Source organism: Haplochromis burtoni, unplaced genomic scaffold (assembly GCF_018398535.1).
Source record: "Haplochromis burtoni strain Fernald_Lab_line unplaced genomic scaffold, NCSU_Asbu1 Contig_109, whole genome shotgun sequence".
NCBI lineage: Eukaryota > Metazoa > Chordata > Actinopteri > Cichliformes > Cichlidae > Haplochromis > Haplochromis burtoni.
In genome coordinates, this window is record NW_024582470.1 from 206,017 (window position 1) to 214,998 (window position 8,982).

The 8,982-nt window shown below is 40.4% G+C and overlaps 1 protein-coding gene across 1 annotated transcript in view; it reads left to right on the plus strand.

The window, feature by feature from the left end:
- The first annotated feature begins 1,074 nt into the window (after positions 1-1,074).
- pds5b (PDS5 cohesin associated factor B) overlaps positions 1,075-8,982 on the plus strand; it is a 32,179-nt gene continuing 24,271 nt past the window's right edge. The window contains exon 1 of the mRNA XM_005928118.3: positions 1,075-1,184. The gene's annotated coding sequence lies outside the window, so the exon portion shown is untranslated. The remainder of the gene's footprint in view (positions 1,185-8,982) is intronic.

Here is an 8,982-nt window from a genome sequence, read left to right on the forward strand (position 1 = left end):
GCAAGCGCGATGCTTTATTTGAACGATCCAAATCCGAAATGTTATATTGGAGCTCCCCCTATGGGCTGGCTCATGTTGGCCAGAGACCCATCGGAGAAAGACAAAGCAAGCAGGAGATTAATGAGGCATGCAGTTACATCTTTATTTATTTATTTATTTATTTATTTATTTATTTATTTATTTATTTATTTAGTTATTTATTTTTAGTTGGACGTTATGTGAACTAGCTTGGCAAGAGGGTTGTATAACTTCAGTAATATTGCTTTTTTAGTAAAGCCACTGAAGTCAGAAAATCTATCACTTGAAAGCCAAAAATGTGTTAGACGTATTAAAAATGTGAATGAGTAGGTTAGCAAACAAAGGAAATTGAGAAATAAATACCCATGGGCATTGTCCCATAAATGCGATTTTTATTTTTAAAATGTCTGTGTGAATAAATGACTTTATATGGTATATATTCTAACAGTAGAGGCGCACTTAAAACGCCAGAAGCGCCATTCATCAGCAACTATTTATATTTGTAATTCCAGTTTACACGGGATTAACGTAAATGCACCATTACTGTCATATTCATGCGATCATTTTCACGCACAAACCCCTTTAGTTGAATCATGGGTTGGTGGTGAGTTCAGGCTCTGTCGGAATCCTGGGTTTTCCGTTTGATATGCAAAATAGACAACAATGCCTTAAAGAATAGTGTCAAAACATTATCGTTTGGATGTTTAAAACTCTATTTTTAAAACTGTGGGATTAAATGTAAACTCTGTTTAAGAAGACTAATGTTTTATTTGGCAGGCTTCGTGTATTTTATAGGCCTGTGCTAAATAAAATCCACTCTAAATTAATTTAGTGTGGGTTTTTTTTAATGAAAATTACCTGCTTTTATCTTTAAAGTGCGCTTCACGAGGACTGTTAGATATATTACAGGAACTTTATTTTATATGTGTTTGAATACTCGAAATCTTTTTGGAAATTTTTACGAACAAAAACTGAAAAGGACGCTCCGCGCGTCACGTGAAGGGCTCAGCAGAAGTACCCGAACTCGCCCTATAGGTGGCGCTACCCACCCATCGATGGTTTTTACCCACGGGCACTGAATCTATACATATTGGCGCCATTTTGGAGCTAGGAGGGGGAAGAGAGCTGCAGAGGAGGACACGATTTATCACAATTCACCGTAACAGGTAAGAAAATGCACAAAGAAGCGAATCGTTTTGATTGAAAAGCAGCGATATTTTCGGACGTCGTTGCCACAGAGTCGATGTGATCCAGGATGTATCCGCGGAGCTCCCGGGTTTCCAGCGCTAAAAAAGGCGGAGCAGAGCCCGCCTCGCTCGCCTGTGTTCTCGGCAGCCTTGTCCGATTCACAGCGCTGGTTGACCTGGTCCTGCGGCGGAACAAAAAAATGGTTAGCTAGTAAAATAGTAGTCTGCTGACTGGGCTCCCCGCAGCACGAACAGACAGTGGGGGTCGGGTTGGTTGTGTGAGCGGGCTCGGGATATTGATATGGATATAACGGTAGTTAGCCGGTGTGTTTTGTTCGGTGCAGCGTTACTCTCAGTCCGCCCTCTGTCACTGAGATTGCTCTGCTGCTAACGCTAGCTCGGCACGCTAGTTTTTAGCGTGGATACTAGCGAGCTAACAGCAGCTAGATGGATTAGCCACAGTCAACATTACAGCAATAAGGCACTCTGGCCTGAACACGCTGCTGTACCAATAACAATACCCTCTATTCACGAACAGCTTCCCGACTGTGTGATAAACTCACCCACGTGAAATCGGCCTTGAGAATAAATTATTAGCCTAACTCTGGTAGTGATCTCGTAGTATTTTCGTTGTGACGCTCATTATTGCGGGCTTTTAGTGCAAGGCGCATTACTTTTTTTTTGTTTCTTTAAATTGCAGAGACCTGATCCTCTAGCGGTAATTGTGTATTTAAGGCTTCTCGAGATTTTAAAGACTTTTACTTAACGAGTTTGCGCAACAATGACAATATGAACACAAATAGAAGCTTTGGGGGTGAAAAAGTAGCGTGTGATCAAATAGGACATATTTATTTTTGCAGCTAAGTCGCTTCCAGAAAGCTGTAGGGCATCTGATGTGACAGCTATCAGTCTATATATGTATATGAAAAATATAATCTCTGTATATGTTTTTAATTTTATTATTGCTATTGTTTTTAAATCGCTTCATCATCAGCATTGCGTTTTGATGAGCGGATTAAAGATTGTAAGCAGTCTAAAATATCTGATTACATGGCCATGAAACGCTGGGTTAGATATTTGTTTCATGTGGATTTCTCTACGCACACACACACACACACACACACACACACACACACACACACACACACACACAAACAAACAAACAGAAACAAAATAAATAAATTTTTAAAAAATCCTCTTAAAAATAACACAATTTAAAATCCCAAATAGGATTTTAATGTATTCATTCTTTGTGCGAATTGCAAATAAAATAATGCTACAGGCAGAACTCATTTATCAGGAGCTGCTTTGCACTTCTTCAAGAGATAATTTGGCCCTATTTAAAAAATCAAATGCAGGCTGTGCTCCTTTAAGCATTAACTGAATTGTAAACTGAGCTCAATTATGTTTAGTCAAGCTCTTCCTCTTCAAAACCAAGATTTTCAGTTTGTTTCTCTTTGATGGTTGCCTTGTGGTGAATGGATACAGAGGAGTAATGATGTGTGTGCTGCCTAATACCCGTAGAGATGTGATTCAGCCTTCACTTGTCCATTTCATTTAATCTGAGGAAAAGCTCAACTCTTTGAAAGCGTTTCCCTTCTTCAGCCAGTTTCCATCGCTTTGTTTTTGTGAGAGTGCCCGCGCAGAGGTTGACGAGTTCGCCCTTAAAGCTGGCCGGTGTCCGGTTCCCTCTCTGTTTGCTGACATTCACCCTCATCCCTGTGATCACCCAAATGGGAGGGGGGTTAAAATCAAGGATGTCTCTGTCAGAGTTCGAATTAGGTTCAAAGAATGGAAAGTTCTCACATTTCTGCTGGCAGCTGCCTTTAAAAGACAAAAGTGGGAAGAGCATAAGCAACTAATGGGGGGCAGGAAAGGCTTTCGGTGGGGGGGATAAATGTGTTTTTACTGTGATAAACCAGTAATAAGCTGAAAGTAGCTCATGTTCAGGAGGCTGTGTATGGGACAGCTTGCTCCTTTGTGATTATTTAGTGCTGGTTCCCTGGTGGATGGTACCCACGCAGCCTCCTTAGGTTGAGAAATAATCTGCTGTGATTGGCTGCCAGAGCTCAACTGTGTATCAGTGTGGCAGAATGAGAGAGGGATGGACTCAAATTTGGCAGCAGCTGTGGGTGGAAAAGAAGGTCAGAATCAAGCAATCTGGCAGCTTGCCAATGTCCTGTGTGTGTCTGTGTGTTTTTGTAAAAGCTCAGCTACAGAAAACTGTTTGGTTGTGATTCATAACTAGGTTTTGGAGTCTGGTCTCTAAATCAAGCGCTTTTGTCAGACGGCAGACCCACTGACCGAGGCCGCTTCATAAATCAGTTTTTCTTTCGGGGTTAAAAGTAGCTGAAATTGAAGGAACAAACGGTTCAGTTGTGAGAGAAGAAAATCATCTGTTCATTTTTCAGGGCTTCTTATAGATGCATATGTGCAGTGTTTTGTTTTTTTTAATTGTATTTTGTTATGTAGTTGTATTGAATAAAACAACTACATTTTTTTTCTTAACAAGCAGAAGGAGATAATATTAGAGCCAAGTAAAACAAAAAACATTTGGCTAAATTTCATGCTGCCTGGTCTGAACTGTGGATCAGCCTAACATATGCCTGTCAGGGAAGCTGAAGTGAGCAGTTGGATGAGGAGGATCTCGGTTTGGCATTTTGTGCACTTTCCAAAGGAATCGTACAGATTTCCCCACTAAAAGGTACTTATCTGTTATGGTAAATGGACTGGTTCTTCTATGGTGCTTTTCTTTTCTACTTGAGCACTCAAAGTACTTTGTACAACTTTCCTCATTCACCCATTCACACTCATTTATATGAGCGGGGTTTTTTTTGTTTTTTTTTTTTTGTTTTTTTTTACTAAGCTTAAATGCTTTCTGTCTAACACTTTCACACATTCACACTCCAATGAACGCATGAGAGAGCAACTTGTGGTTCAGTAGCTTGCTCAAGGATACTTTGGCATGCAGGCTGGAGCAGCCAGGGATCGAATCACCAACCTTCGAATTATATTGAAAGGTTATATTTTGAAAGCTCCAAGTAGGATACTGGGGTTTGTGAAATGAGTTTTTACTTTTGAGCAGACGTGATGCCTTTTTACAGAGAGATATTGCAGAGGTATTAATAGATATTATTGTAGGATCTTTACTTTACAATATGAAGTACCTGTTGTTGTAATTTGTTGCTATATAAATAACATTGAATTGAATAGAGATCTATATGCACGCATAACCACAGGATTGCAGAAACTAAGATTGGGATATGATCCCTTTTTCCAGAATACCCAACCGTAGTCTGGGTTTCTGCAGTCATATAGCAGTTTGTCACACCATGTCATGCACATTGCTTGACAGCTGTCTGTCATATTGGTGGTTGGTGAGTAATTCCTGGATGTTGCTGGTGGTTATTGGGTGAAATTGGTTACAAAGAAGAGATTTTTGCTGCACCAAAAATCTCTGCAAACGTGCTAGCCGAGCAGTGGTAAACTTGGAAAAAGTGTGAAGAAAACTGCATTTGCCTTCAGAGTAAAACTTGTTTCAGCACGACAGTCAGCAAGTTTTGCAAAAGCCTGGTTTGTACTTTGAAGGCAAACTGTCTCAGTTTTGGCAGTTTTCACATTATCACTGCTACTGGAGGAGTAGCTGGCGAGTGTTTGCAGACAAGCTGGCGTGTTCTGTGCATACTACGAGTGACAGCAGAATCAGCTAGGAACCAAAGCAGCAAGGTGGTTTTCACCAGTTGTGGATACTCCATTTTTCTTTCCTTCATGACCAGTGGTTGCCAGGTGATTGCAGACTGGTCTCTAGGCTTGTGTGACCTGACATTACACATCCAAATTGCCAGTCAAGTTATCAGCATGTGCCTGCATATCCTGAATTGAAAGCACAGTAATTTGCTGCCCTAAGGTGAACTCACAATGGGTTTGAAGTGTGCCTCATGTGCCTTTAGCTGGTGTCCATATCTCTCTTTATGGACAGATTTTGTCAATAGGATAGCATCATAGTGTGGATGTGACAGTGAGCAAAATGAAGGCCAAGATCATTGGTGTGTCATTAAATCAGGTAACATTTTCACGACTACTAAGTGCACATGGGTTTTTTGCTATGTTAACATATCCTGAATACACCAGAGGCCTTTGCTATGAAGAAAGATTTGGATTGATCCAAGCACCGTCAAGCTTTTACCCAGTTTTCAGTGTGATCAGGTGATTAAGAGTCTAATTCTTAGTGGGGTGCATTGTAATGGTAAGTTATTCTGGAGATCTAACCTGCTTACCTGTTGGTTGACTTATTGAGATAATGGCCACCTTTGTATGACCGCTTAAGGGCTCATTATGGTTGCTGCAGTGGTCATTGTGCACACAAGTAGTGACGTCATCATTTATATCACCAGTGAGGGCGCACTGGGCTGGCTCCAGTATTCTCCTAAGCGGCAGAGGTGTCACCACTCATACAAAACCTCCACATCAGTGTTATTACTGGAATACAAAAGTCTTTTGGGGTTTTTTTTGTCTTTCCAACGTCTCCCTTGGTATAATCTGGAAATCTTTTGCTCTGATGAATCATTAGATCATTATCATACACTCATTCCTTCAGTGTGTTCAGTGTGTGGTGATGCCACAGATGCAAGGTTGCAAAAACTGAAAGCCCCATGATATGCATGAGGGCTGCTTGCTCCATGGCATGTGACGTTTCGGTGATGCTCTCAGTTTTTTTTTTTTGTTTTTTTTTCTCTCTGGGGGGGCTGCTTAAAGAGGTTGTACATCGGCATAGTAGTGCGGTGTGATGCCCTAACTGCTCTAAAGTATGGAACTCCAAAGCTTCCTCAGGGACAGCTACCTTGCCATGTTGACAAATCTATAAACCACGTGATTGGACGGTCTGTCATCACATTCAAAAGGGCCCCATTAAACCTGAAAATGCAGAGAATCACGAATGTCATTGTCTAGGACTGAAAGCGACAGTGACTTTGTGTGACGAGTTTAGGTGCGAGACAAACTGAAGCATACCCAGATCATTAAGCACAGTGTGAGTGCATGCCAGCGGGCGAGTCGGAAAGGGGCGGATACTTGGGCACGACACAAAGTAATCACATCCCCAAGTAGGGAGCTAAATTTCATTATGAGATGTGGGAGAGTCTGAGAAAATTAACAAACAAACTCCTCCACAGAGACGCACAACAGCGAGCAGCTAACACCTCTGCTGATTATCATAGCCGCCACTAAAGTTGCAGAGAAATATCAAGCTAGAACATCTAACCTGTGTGTGTTAACACTGACGCTTTTGCGGTGTGGTTTTTGTATATGACTCACAAAGGTAATCATTATCACTCACTCTGAAACTTGATTGCATTATTTAAACCGCCATCTGATCTGATTTCATTACTGATGTATGACTGACTATGTGCAAGTTTGATTTTGATTCATTTTATTTTAAATAACTAAAATTATAAGGAAATAATGAGATGTATGTAAATTATAATTGTATATAAAAGATGGCCCACCAGAGTTACATAGAGTCAAAGGAAGCGTCTTCAGATTGCTTGGTTTGTTGTTGAGAAACCCATTATATGACTCTTTGAATACTGGCTCCTTTAGTCAATGTTTCTTTGGACAGCATAGCAAATTATAAATTGCTTCCTATTACATGTGATGCAACAATTTACCATCTTGCTATCCTGAGGGGACTTTATGTTCTGATGGTTCTCTGGAAATTGAATTGAATTGAAAAAGTAAACGACTGCAAAATGAGTCGGTGCACTCACGATCTTCGGCTAAGTACCTACATTCACATTAATCTGCTTCATCTATTAAATATTTTTACATGTCTGCGTTGTTAGCTGTTTTTTTGAGTTTATGTTAACGGCTAGAAAACTGACATGAAAATAGACCAAGACGTGAGTCTGGAGAAAATTACTGTTTTGGTTAATAGCAGCATTTCTGAGCTGTAACCGAGGAAAGCTGCCATGTCTTGGATTCTAGTTTCTAATATCAGGGTTTTGATATATTTAAACCAAGCAGCTCACTGGGCCTAAACATTGTGCAAAAGCTACAAGAGCTGCAGACATTTTGTTAGTTAATGTCAGCCTGCTGTTCCCTTTAAGCCACAACATGTTTTTAAAAAACAGCCTGCAAAGATTATAAAGAACAAGACAGATGTTATGACTTAGTACCCTTATTACCACTAATTAGGGTTGGCTAAATCATGCCAATGTACTCTCACATGTACACTTTTTTCTCTATAGCTATTAGTGTTGTCGTGGAGGGTAGAACAACAAGAACTGAGTGTCATGAAGTGCCCACAGGGGAGCACTGCAAAGCTAAATTCAGTCAGCGAGGTATGTCGAGCTTAAAGTTTGAGTTCTCAACATTACAGATGACTCGCTTTTTGCCTAGCTAGAAAAACCTGGCCCAAAGCAGGTTACATTAAGAGTTGAAATAGTCTGTAGTACCATTTTTAAGTAATTGTGTCACAGGCTTCTGACTTTATTAGATAGGGGGCAGAAAAGGGGCAGCGAGGGCCATCAACATTTTATATATGCAAACTGCTGGATCATGTCGTACTAATGCTGCAGAGGTTAAGTCACAAGTGATCAAAATGATTCACAGCACTGTCCATGCATTCAGTTGGTTGCTCGTGATCCTAAAGAGCTGTCAAGTCTGTTTTTAAACTGCTGTAATGCCCACAAATGAGAAAATGAATCAGTTCATTTGAATCACCAAGAATATTCAATCTGTAAAATTAATTTTACTTTGATCTGACTAAAAACTAATTTGATTTCAACCTTCTCTGTTATTAGACTGTGGTACCGTGTCAGAACTGAATGCACTGATGTTTAAATGCTTTCATTTTAAAGCCTGAGAGCACTCAGAGTGCACCAAGTGGGGGGGGAAATACAGATATCTGCTTAAAAGATTAACTGTTTTCTGCAGCTTTGCTCTTTTTCCATATTTGCCACTGTTAACTTCTGCAGTAACATTTTTTTTGTAGATCTCTATCACATGTTCCTCTGATAATGTCTCTGACTGAAGTAGGCTGCACTCAGTTTATACGTTTTGTGCAGAAGAAGAGTTAAATTATGCCTCTTTTTGTCTGAGAGCACACGGAGCCTGAAGCACAAATCCCGGGTTAACAAAGAAAGCCGATAACCGCTTCTGTGATACCTGTTATCTCTGACTGGGATTTTGTTAAGCCAGCTAATACAAAGAAAGCCTAGCTATGTCAAAATGATTTCATAGTGCACCACTCAGCTCATTCAAGCTCTTGGTATAGTTATAAACCTTAGCCGGGCTTTAGTTTGTCTGACAATTCAAGCTTTAGGTGAAGAGTAAATTCTTCTTACTGGGTGCACACATTTCTGTTGCTTTTAATGTCATTAATGGGGAAAAAGCCACAGTGGGAATGGTTCATTTAGGTGTTTGAAAGGTGCCGCATGTATTATCTGGTTAAGAGCAGCTAAATTGGACGTCAAAGCACATTTTGTATCATGTGAATGCCCAAAAACGCAAACTGGGTGTAAATCCGTGAAATGCTTGTGGCTGCGGTAATGAAATGTGGAGCACAATGGTAGCAGAAGCTCACAAGGAAGGGAAAAAAAAATCAGCCTTGCTCTCTGAATGCAGCAATTTCATCCTGGACACAGCTTGTAGGAAGCTATTGCTGTGCTGTGAATATCTCGCTGAATATTTCAGAGGTTGCTCTCTTTCAGGCTGCTTTAGAAGCTTTAAAGTAAAAGATTTCCTGTGGGTCTCGAGAAGTTAACATTGTGCCTTTTCA